Here is an 11989-nt window from a genome sequence, read left to right on the forward strand (position 1 = left end):
CAACTCCAAAGAATCAGTCGACTAACTCCAGCGCCAACCAGAGACAAACTTCACACAAAATAGGAAGACTTAAGCAGCATGATTACCCTGATATGGTGGGGATGGACACCTTCATCTTCGGCAGGAGCTTGGTCGGCTTTGACGGAGCCGCCCTGGGCTGCTTCGACGCCTTTTCAGTCGGCGCCAGAGAGGTGGTCCGAGGGCGCTTGGTCGACTGTGCAACGGTCGCAACCCCCTTGCCACGTTCAGTCGCAGGGTCGTGGACAAGCTTCGACCGCCTTTCTGATGCGGTGGTACGACCTCCTCCTCCTCTTCTTCCTCGTCTTCAGCATCATCTTCATCACCGTCATCGTCGTCATCGTCATCATCATCCTCAGCAACGTCCGAGTCCCACTCCTCCTCCTGGCTCTCGCCCCCACTCGCCTCACCCTCCTCAGTCGGAGCCTGTGCTCCATTGGGCATCGAGTACAGCTCGGTGAGGGCCTGATAGACATCAAGACAAAGATCAATCGACCGATTGGCAGAATAAACAGAAATGAATATGACAAGAACACAGTGGAGAGTAGAGCAGGCATACCTTGTTTGGATCACTGTGGTGGTCGAGTGGAGGAATCCTTCTGGCTCCGCGTGGGTTATCCTTGTTTCCGGTAACGGCGGCCATCCACCTTTCCAGAGTGACATCGTCGACTGCTTCTGGATGGACCCGAGTCTCGTCCTCAGTCCCACAGTACAACCACATGCAGTGGCTCCGGAACTGAAGGGGCTGGATACGACGCCTAAGGAAAACCTCCAGGAGATCCATGCCCGTCACTCCCTCCCGAACCAACTGTACTACGCGCTCCATCAACATCTTCACGTCAGCTTTCTCCTCCGGAATCAACTTCAGAGAGGAGGGCTTGTTCACTCGGTCCATGGTAAACTGAGGGAGTCCACTCGACTGCCCGGCGTCGACTGATCCTGGCAGTAGAACCAGGTCGACTGCCAGCCTCTGACTGACTCGGGAAAAGTCATGGCTGGGAAGGTGCTCTTATTCCTCACCTGGATCCCCAGGCCCCCACACATTTGGACAACTTGGGTCCTTTCGTCGCCTGGGCTCGCCTTCTTCACGGTCTGAGAGCGACACGTGAATATATGCTTGAACAAGCCCCAGTGCGGTCGACAGCCCAGAAAACCCTCACACATGGACACGAACGCGGCAAGATAGGCGATAGAATTTGGGGTAAAGTGATGGAGTTGCGCTCCAAAGAAGTTCAAGAAACCACGAAAGAAAATACTCGGCGGCAAAGAAAATCCACGGTCGACATGGGTAGCCAGGAGCATGCACTCACCCTCTTCTGGCTGGGGCTGCCACTCCTTCCCCGGAAGCCTCGTAGCTCCATGAGGGATCAGGCCCTCGTTGGCCATGTCGAGGAGATCTTTCTCCGTGATGGTCGACTGGATCCAATCTCCTTGGACCCAGCCCTTCGGCAGGCGGGATCTAGACGAAGACCCGCCGCGGCTGGTGGATCTCCCCTTCGCCTTCTCCGTCGCCGACGCCTTCTTCGCGCGTTCCAGCGCCGCCGTCTTCTCCTTGGCCATGGTTGCCGGTGAGACGCGCGAGGAGAAGTTGTGCGGAGGCGAGAGCGAGCGCGTTGGACGGAGACGAAGGGAGCAGAGAAAGAGAATGCTGAGGCACTGTACAAAAAACCCTCGCCGGACGTATTTATAAGGTCCCTTCCGAGTGGATGACAGGTGGGCCCAGTCGATCTAATCATATCCAGGAACAGTTATGCAGGCGGGATACGTGGCGAAGAAAGCGGCGCGGGGATCGAGGCGTCTATGTCCCGTCCCATCCGAACGCCGCGGTCCGCTCCGCTTCGTGCGCTTCCCCAAATTTCGCATCCCGCGGAATCCGCGAACGGCAGATCGGTCTGTCAGACGCGGGATTTCCTGCGATCCGTCGCTCGGAAATCGTCGAAGCCCGAAAGATCACTCGACGAAAGAAGAGAATGGATCGAGTCGACTGAAGACAAGTTGCTCACTACCAACGAAGAGATTCTTTGGTCCAGAACAACGCACGACCAGTGTGCAAAAGTTAATCGGAAACAACATCAACTCCTTCCTCACTCGAAGCCTCAATCCATTCGGGGGCTAATGATGGGGTCATGTACCTAGGGTAGGGCCACAGACCTGATCTAAGTACCCTGCCCAAGGACACCCTTAGAAGAGGTCACCTTCCAGTCGACCAACGAGAGACACACTCGACTGCCTTGAAGGACTCGACCACGAAGACTCACTCGACCACCAGAAGGTCAAGAGGCACTCTGCACTGCAACGACCTGTAATTAAGTAGACTTTATGATAGTAAAGACACTATGTGGGGAGTTACCAGTAACGCCCCGGACTTAACTCACCTTAAACCCTCTCCTACGTGGGCTGGCTGGGGTCCTGGCGCACTCTATATAAGCCACCCCCTCCACAGGTAGAGGGGTTCGGCACCCTGTAACTCATATACATATAATCCACTCGACCGCCTCCGGGCTCCGAGACGTAGGGATTTTACTTCCTCCGAGAAGGGCCTGAACTCGTACATCTCTTGCGTTTACAACCTCTCCATAGCTAGGACCTTGCCTCTCCATACCTACCCCCACTCTACTGTCAGGCTTAGAACCACGACACCCGCCCTCCCTCCCTTAATTGGTTAATTAAACACAGCATCACCACTGCCGTATGGATTGATCGATCATAATTAGTCTGACTCAATCTTGGCGTCTTGCTCGTGCAACACGCCGAGTGGTGGATGAGTCTTTCCTTTTGCATGCATGTGTACGTCTGCGTCTGCATCTGTGTTTTTGAAAGAAAAAATGGAATGAAGAAACATTCGTGATCGACAAAATCAAGCAGAGCTGGTAGCCGGGTGAGCTGAAAATGACATGTCTACTGTTTCCATGCAACGTGGCATGGTTCAGGGAAGCTCGGGGCTCATATATAATAGTCCATCTCGTGCACCTCTTAAGAAATTAGTAATTGCATTCCATGTTGTAGCCGACCGACCTCGCCCACTTAAGTCTTAATTCCACTGAGAACCCTAGGTAGCTACTAGCTTCTCGTCCTGGTTTATTGGTTCCTTACTATTTTATGCCAAAGTTTGACCACAGTTTAATTAATAAATTGTAAATGCATGTTTCAAAGCGACAATTTTTTATGGGGATGGGCAGCGGGCTTACTAGGCGACGAGAGATATCCGTTGAGGACATAAGTGAAAGAGATGTAGAGACGAGCAAGATAGTACACTAGGGGTTGGGACATGCGGCTGCTGTGGGGATGTCAAAGGATTCTACGTATTTTCCACAAGCCTGATCACTGAGCAATTCTCTAAAAAGAACTGACATTGTTACTTGAGTATGACTTCAATTCTTTCTAAAAAGGCACAATGATGCATTATTTCCTATGAATCGACAGTGATACCTCTATATAACTCGCAGATCCAAAAGAACTTGTAGTGATGACATTTATGAATAAATAGGACAATAATCTGTGTTGAAATAATAAATTGAGAAAAAGTATGTTGCAATAAGATGCACTTATTTAAACACACATGTTTCTATGTGGTGATGCTCTGCATACGTATATCTAATATAAAAAGGTACATGCTATTTCAACTTACACGCTTATGCATGCATTATTGTGTCATCGACATAGTTCCTGTCAACGGAAGTGGGATATGCTGATGTTTCTTAATCAATCAAGTAAAATGCATGGATCTTTGCCATCAACATCGTTATTCTCGACAACAGTGGATATGCTGATGTTTCTTAATTAATGACGACAAATAAATGCATTGTTATCATCGACATCCTTCATTTGGACAAGGAGGGCATATGCTGATGCTTCTTATCAATTAACTGTGAACAAAATGCATGCATTGTTATAATCGACATGGCGTAAGCTACTCAAATGGGAGTGCACTCATACATTTGTATTTATACGCACACATACCTTGAACACAAGATCATCACTACGAGAAAAGCTAAGGTTCTGTTAGGTATAGCAGCCTCTTCTTCCCTAAAGGTTGGCATGAATTTTTTTAATTGTTGCATACATTTTCCATTAAATATTTCAGTAGACTGATCACTTGTTTGTCTAGGAGATAATGCTTTCGATTATGACATCTTCCAAGGCTTAGAGGCTTAGAGCATGTTTCCCATCCCTTTATCAGTTAATACCAGAGATTATTAAGGATTATTATTATTATTATTATTATTATTATTATTATTATTATTATAAAAAGGAAACACCATGCATGTTTCTCTTGATTCTCTATGTATTTCTCAATTATTGATGCTTGTCGTTAATTAACAGTTTCAAAAGGGAGGAAGGCTAGGGTTAGTGCGTGATAAGGGTAGACATGCCTGGTCCAGTACCTGAATTGTGGCCCGGTCTGATTGGTACTGAACTCAATGCTGCAGTTCAGATCATCTCTCAGGAGAGGCCTGATATCAGAATTGCCCGAGTACTCCCTCCAGGCGAGACTCCATCCCCACCGCCACAAGACCAAGTACGCGTTATCATTTACAACGTCGTCGGCCCGGTGCCTGATACATGGGTGGTTGCTCCTCCTGCACCATACATTGGCTAGTTTGCCTGCCTTACATGGCCGGCTTTATCTTTTGTGCCTTTATTATAGGCTAGAATCGATTGAATAAAGTGAGCGAGTGTGATATCGATAGCCATGCATTAGTAATGCTATATGTAGTCTATGTGGGCATGCATGCATTATATTGTTTGCTCATATATGTATGAGTGTGATGAATCTACAAATATTTCAATGAGTGTACTATTTGACAACGGAATAATGAATTATGTGTTTTATTTTTTTATGTGTGGCTTGCTTTATCTTGTATGCCTCATAATATTAACGCCATGTCATACTCAAGTATGAATGTGCGTTTTCAAAAAGAATTGAAGTCATACTCAAGTATCAATGTCGGTTCGTTTTAAAGAATTGGTAGTGATCATGCTTGTGGGAAAAACGTAGAATCCTTTGACGGCCCGACCGCAGCCGCATGTCCCTACCCTTAGTGTGCTATCTTGCCTATCTCTACAACTCTCTCACATATTTCCTCAATGGATGTCTCTTGTAGCTTAGTAAGCCCGCTGCCCCTCCCCATCAAAAAAGAAAAAAAAAGAAAAAAATAAACCACGAAAAGCTAAAGGAAATATGTCATATGTACATCACAATTCCTCCTCTGATCATCACACACCTATATGAAGTAGAGTAATTTACAACAAAAATTGTTCAACTTAAGAGGTAAATTTCACAGTTACTGGTAGCACCAGATTACAATCTTACATGACAGAGCTAGAAAGATCGCACCTTTGCTGAATCTAGACCAATAATGATGAACCATTGCATTGTTGGAACCATCCAGAACAGATAATGGACATTACAATTCACACTAGTAGAGAATGGAATAACGTGATTAGCACCATAGCGGCCGAATTTGCTAACCGTATCGTTTCTTCAAATACACATAACGGCGCTATAACGGCGATATAGCGAGCTATTTTTTTTGTTGATACAGATGGATCGTATCCGCCCTTTGATGGTTCGGCGACAACTGGTATGTTGCTCAGAGATTCAAGTGGTGCAATCATATTTACTTCATGTTGCTGATCATGTGTGATAATGCTCTTGAGTCAGAACTATCAGCAATCTTTGAAGGTGTATCTTTGGCTCTGTAGTTGAGTAATCTTCCGATAATTGGACAATCGGAATGTCTTGAGGCCGTCAACTTGTTGAGAACAAGGAAATTGATAGGTTAAGAAACCCTTTCTTGATCTAGGGGATCCAAAGAAAACTTCCTGAAGGGAATAGTAGTATTACTCATATATGTCGCACCGAAAACAATATAAGCCACTCTATGGCAAGTTATGTCTTTTTGGTTAGGTTCAGGACCTGATGAGGTCATAAAACTTTGTAAATTTTACTGTAATCCTACTGTTTCAGTAATACAATTATTTTCCCAGTAAAAAAACCCACTCATCTCACTGCTGTCATGAACTACCAGTCTGTGGTTGGAACATGTCAACCATCTCGGTCGTATGTTCATTATTATTTGACTTTTGCTTCGGTACACCCCCTAATTATTTCAAAAAGGTAGTTCCATCGATCCATGTAGATTAACTATTAATTGAGGTAAACTTTATTGAGACGAGAAATTGGTTGAATTTCAGTTGACAAATAAGATGATTAGACAGAAAAATATGGAACGGTAACTCAGGCATGTCTTCATCTATCGTTTCTTGAGTCGTTCATGGAATAGAAAACCTCCTGCTAGTGCGACCATGCATCTTGCGACAGCTAAACCTTGCTAGGGAGCAGTTGCTTCATGAAGTTGCCTATCCTTGGAAGAGCTTACTCTTCTCCCCAATAACTTGGTTGTTGGTGTGTCGGCATGGTGTTCGCATTCACGGCCCCACAGGCACCACCATATGTGTCCCAACGACCCAGCCGATGGTGGCGCTACCAGCGGACTCCTATTAACAAGCACGCATCTCTCTTGATGCATGCATCATGTTATCCTATCATGCAATGCAGTTGCAGATCACCATCATTTTGGTTGGCACCTTCTCAAAGCTCTCCATCGACTGTAATGGCAGCTTTCGCTCTCCTCTATTACAAAATCAAAACTAAGAAAGAGAAAATGTTTTTTCTTGTTTGAAAGGCCGACTTGGTCCTCCTATCTCACATCCCCTCTTCGCTGATGAGAACATCTTCTTTGCAAAGAGTAACACACGTAGTGTGCATGCATTGTGTTCAACTTTGGATGTGTGCTGTCATAGATCTCAATCAATCTATGGTAAGGTTGCCTTGGTTGGTTCATTTGTTGCTATATACACTCATTACTCTTTAATATGTGGTTTAACGTCGTATCCATGTAACTAAGGCTACATTTAGCATTGTGATGTACTCGGGTTACCTTCCTTTCCTTTTCCTACTTTAGTCTTCCTTTGTTGCCTTACTTTTTATCTAGCTACATTGGTGCCAAACTTCACATCGAATTGAATTATATAAAATAAGTACATCAAATTACATGTGAGCAACTGGTTAAATCGAAACAAAAGCTAGTGATTCAAAATGAGAGTGTGGGTGCCATAAGAGCGGTCAAATCTAGAAGCTATACCATTAGCTTCTGGAACATAAGGCCTAATAAATATATTTTCTGACCATCTTCCAATCTTGTAAGTCAAATAAGTACCTTTTGACTAGCTGGTTAAACCCGTGCAGCTGAAATTAAGAAAGGAACCGGGGGGGGGGGATCATCAATTGAGTGTCCATGTACACATCCATCATGGATGGGGCATGCATGAATTATTTGTATTCGGGTAGCTCCCTCCCTCCCACCCACCCTTCCTCCCTTAATTGGTTAATTAACCACAGCATCACCACTGCCGTATGGATTTATTAACAATAATTAGTCCGACTCAATCTTGGCGTCTTGCTCGTGCATCACGCCGAGTGGTGGATGAGCGTTTCCTTTTGCATGCATGTCTACGTCTGCGTCTGCGTCTGTGTTTTTGAAAGAAAAAATGGAATGAAGAAACATTCGTGATCGACAAAATCAAGCAGAGCTGGTAGCCGGATGAGCTGAAAATGACATGTCTAGTATTTCCATGCAACATGGCATGGTCCAGGGAGGCTCGAGGCTCATATATAATAGTCCATCTCGTGCACCTGTTAAGAAATTAATAATTGCATTCCATGTTCTAGCCGACCGACCTCGCCCACTCAAGTCTTAATTCCACTGGGAACCCTAGGTAGCTACTACCTTCTCATCCTGGTTTATTGGTTCCTTACTATTTTATGCCAAATTTTGATCACGGATTTAATTAATAAATTGTAAATTAATGTTTCAAAGCGATGATTTTTTATGGGGATGGGCAGCGGGCTTACTAGGCGACGAGAGATATCCATTGATGACATAAGTGAGAGAGATGTAGAGACGAGCAAGATAGTAGACTAGGGGTTGGGACATGCTGCTGCAGTCGGGATGTCATAGGATTTTACATATTTTCCACAAGCCTGATCACTAAGCAATTCTATAAAAAGAACTGACATTGATACTTGAGTATGACTTCAATTCTTTCTAAAAACGCACAACAATGCATTACTTCCTATGAATCGACAGTGATACCTTTATATAACTTGCAGATCCAAAGGAACTTGTAGTGATGATTTTTCTGGATAAATGGGACAATAATCTGTGTTGAAATAATAAATTGAGCAAAAGTATGTTGCAATAAGATGCACTTATTTAAACACACATGTTTCTATGTGGTGATGCTCTGCATACGTATATCTAATATAAAAAAGGTACATGCATGCTATTTCAACTTACACGCTTATGCATGCATTATTATGTCATCGACATCGTTACTCTCAACGGAAGTGGGATATGCTGATGTTTCTTAATCAATCATGTAAAATGCATGGATCTTTGCCATCAACATCGTTAATCTCGACAACAGTGGATATGCTGTTGTTTATTAATTAATGAAGACAAATGAATGCATCGTTATCATCGACATCCTTAATTTGGACAAGGAGGGCATATGTTGATGCTTCTTATCAATTAACTGTGAACAAAATGCATGCATTGTTATAATCGACATGGCGTAAGCTACTCAAATGGGAGTGCACTCATCCATTTGTATTTATACGCACACATACCTTGAACACAAGATCATCACCACGAGAAAAGCTAAGGTTCTGTTAGGTATAGCAGCCTCTTCTTCCCTAAAGGTTGGCATGAATTTTTTTTAGTGTTGCATACATTTTCCATTAAATATTTCAGTAGACTGATTACTTGTTTGTCTAGGAGATAATGCTTTCGATTATGACATCTTCCTAGGCTTAGAGCATGTTTCCCATCCCTTTATCAGTTAATACCAGAGATTATTAAGGCATATTATTATTATTAGAAAAACGAAACACCATGCATGTTTCTCTTGATTCTCTATGTATTTCTCAATTATTGATGCTTGTTGTTAATTAACAGTTTCAGAAGGGAGGAAGGCTTGGGTTAGTGCGTGATAAGGGTAGACATGCCTGGTACGGTACCTGAATCGTGGCCGGGTCTGATTGGTACTGAACTCAATGCTGCAGTTCAGATCATCTCTCAGGAGAGGCCTGATATCAGAATTGCCCGAGTACTCCCTCCAGGCGAGGCTCCATCCCCACCGCCACAAGACCAAGTACGCGTTATCATTTACAACGTCGTTGGCCCAGTGCCTGATACATGGGTGGTTGCTCCTCCTGCACCATACATTGGCTAGTTAGCCTGCCTTACATGGCCGACTTTATCTTTTGTGCCTTTATTATAGGCTAGAATCGATTGAATAAAGTGAGCGAGTGTGATATCGATAGCCATGCATTAGTAATGCTATATGTAGTCTGTGTGGGCATGCGTGAATTATATTGTTTGCTCATATATGTATGAGCGTGGTGAATCTACAAATATTTCAATGAGTGTACTATTTGACAACGGAATAATGAATTATCTGTTTTATTTTTTATGTGTGGCTTGCTTTATCTTGTATGCCTCATAATATTAACGCCATGTCATACTCAAGTATGAATGTGCGTTTTCAGAAAGAATTGAAGTCATACTCAAGTATCAATGTCAGTTCGTTTTAAAGAATTGGTAGTGATCATGCTTGTGGGAAAAACGTAGAATCCTTTGACGGCCCGACCGCAGCCGCATGTCCCTACCCCTAGTGTGCTATCTTGCCTATGTCTAGAGCTCTCTCACTTATTTCCTCAATGGATATCTCTTGTCGTTTAGTAAGCCCGCTAGCCCTCCCCATCAAAAAAGAAAAAAAAAAGAAAAAAATACACCACGAGAAGCTAAAGGAAATATGTCATATGTACATCACAATTCCTCTTCTGATCATCACACACCAATATGAAGTAGAGTAATTTACAATAAAAAATGTTCAACTTAAGAGGTCAATTTCACAGTTACTGGTAGCACCAGATTACAATCTTACATCAGAGAGCTGGAAAGATCGCACCTTTGCTGAATCTAGACCAATAATGATGAACCATTGCACTATTGGAACCATCCAGAACAGATAATGGACATTACAATTCACACTAGTAGAGAATGGAATAACGTGATTAGCGCCGTAGCGGCCCAATTTGCTAAACGTGTTGTTTCTTCAAATACACATAATGACACTATAACGGCGATATAGCGAGCTATTTTTTTCGTTGATACAGATGGATCGTATCCGCCCTCTGATGGTTCGGCGGCAACTGGTATGTTGCTCAGAGACTCAAGTGGTGCGATCATATTTACTGTATGTCGCTGATCATGTGTGATAATGCTCTTGAGTCAGAACTATCAGCAATCTTTGAAGGTGTATCTTTGGCTCTGTAGTTGAGTAATCTTCCGATAATTGCATAGTCGGACTATCTTGAGGCCGTCAACTTTTTGAGAACAAGGAAATTGATAGGTTAAGAAACCCTTCCTTGATCTAGGGGATCCAAAGAAAACTGCCTGGAGGGAATACTAGTATTACTCATATACGTCGCACTCAAAATAATATAAGCCACTCTATGGCAAGTTATGGTAGGGCTTAGAGCCGCACATCTTTTTGGTTAGGTTCAGGACCTGATGAGGTCATAAAACTTTGTAAATTTTACTGTAATCCTACTGTTTTAGTAATACAAGTATTTTCCCAGTAAAAAACCCACTCATCTCACTACTGTCATGAACTACCAGTCTGTGGTTGGAACATGTCAACCATCTCGGTCGAATGATCATTATTATTTGACTTTTGCTTCGGTACACCCCGTAATTACTTTCAAAAAGGTAGTTCCATCGATCCATGTAGATTTAGTGTTAATTGAGATAAACTTTATTGAGATGAGAAATTGGTTGAATTTTAGTTGACCAATAAGATGATTAGACAGAAAAATATGGAACGGTAACTCAGATCTGTCTTCACCCATCGTTTCTCGAGTCGTTCGTGGAATAGAAAACCTCCTGCTAGTGCGACCATGCATCTTGCGACAGCTAAACCTTGCTAGGGAGCAGTTGCTTCATGAAGTTGCCTATCCTTGGAAGAGCTTACTCTTCTCCCCAATAACTTGGTTGTTGGTGTGCCGACATGGTGTTCGTGTTCACGGCCCCACAGGCACCACCATATGTGTCCCAACGACCCAGCCGAAGGCGGCGCTACCAGCGGACTCCTATTACCAAGCACGCATCTCGCTTGATGCATGCATCAAGTTATCCTATCTTGCAATGCAGTTGCAGATCTCCATCATTTTGCTTGGCACTTTCTCAAAGCTCTCCATCGACTGTAATGGCAGCTTTCCCTCAACTCTATTTCAAAATCAAATCCAAGAAAGAGAAAATGTTTTTTCTCGTTTGAAAGGCCGACTTGGTCCTCCTATCTCACATCTCCTCTTCGCTGATGAGAACATCTTCTTTGCAAAGAGTAACACACGTAGTGTGCATGCATTGTGTTCAACTTTGGATGTGTGCTGTCATAGATCTCAATCAATCTATGGTAAGGTTGCCTTGGTTGGTTCATTTGTTGCTATATACACTCATTACACTTTAATATGTGGTTTAACGTCGCATCCATGTAACTAAGGCTACATTTAGCATTGTGATGTACTCGGGTTACCTCCCGTTCCTTTTCCTACTTTAGTCTTCCTTTGTTGCCTTACATTTTATCTAGCTATTTGGTGCCAAACTTCACATCGAATTGAATTATATAAAATAAGTATATCAAATTACATGTGAGCAACTGGTTAAATCGAAACACAAGCTAGTGATCCAAGCTGAGAGTGTGGGTGCCATAAGAGCGGTCAAATCTAGAAGCTATATCATTAGCTTCTGGAACATAAGGCCTGATAAATATATTTTCGGACCATCTTCCAATCTTGTAAGTCAAATAAGTACCTTTTGACTAGCTGGTTAAAACCGTGCAG

The sequence above is a fragment of the Triticum aestivum genome, chromosome 6A (genome assembly GCF_018294505.1).
Source record: "Triticum aestivum cultivar Chinese Spring chromosome 6A, IWGSC CS RefSeq v2.1, whole genome shotgun sequence".
NCBI lineage: Eukaryota > Viridiplantae > Streptophyta > Magnoliopsida > Poales > Poaceae > Triticum > Triticum aestivum.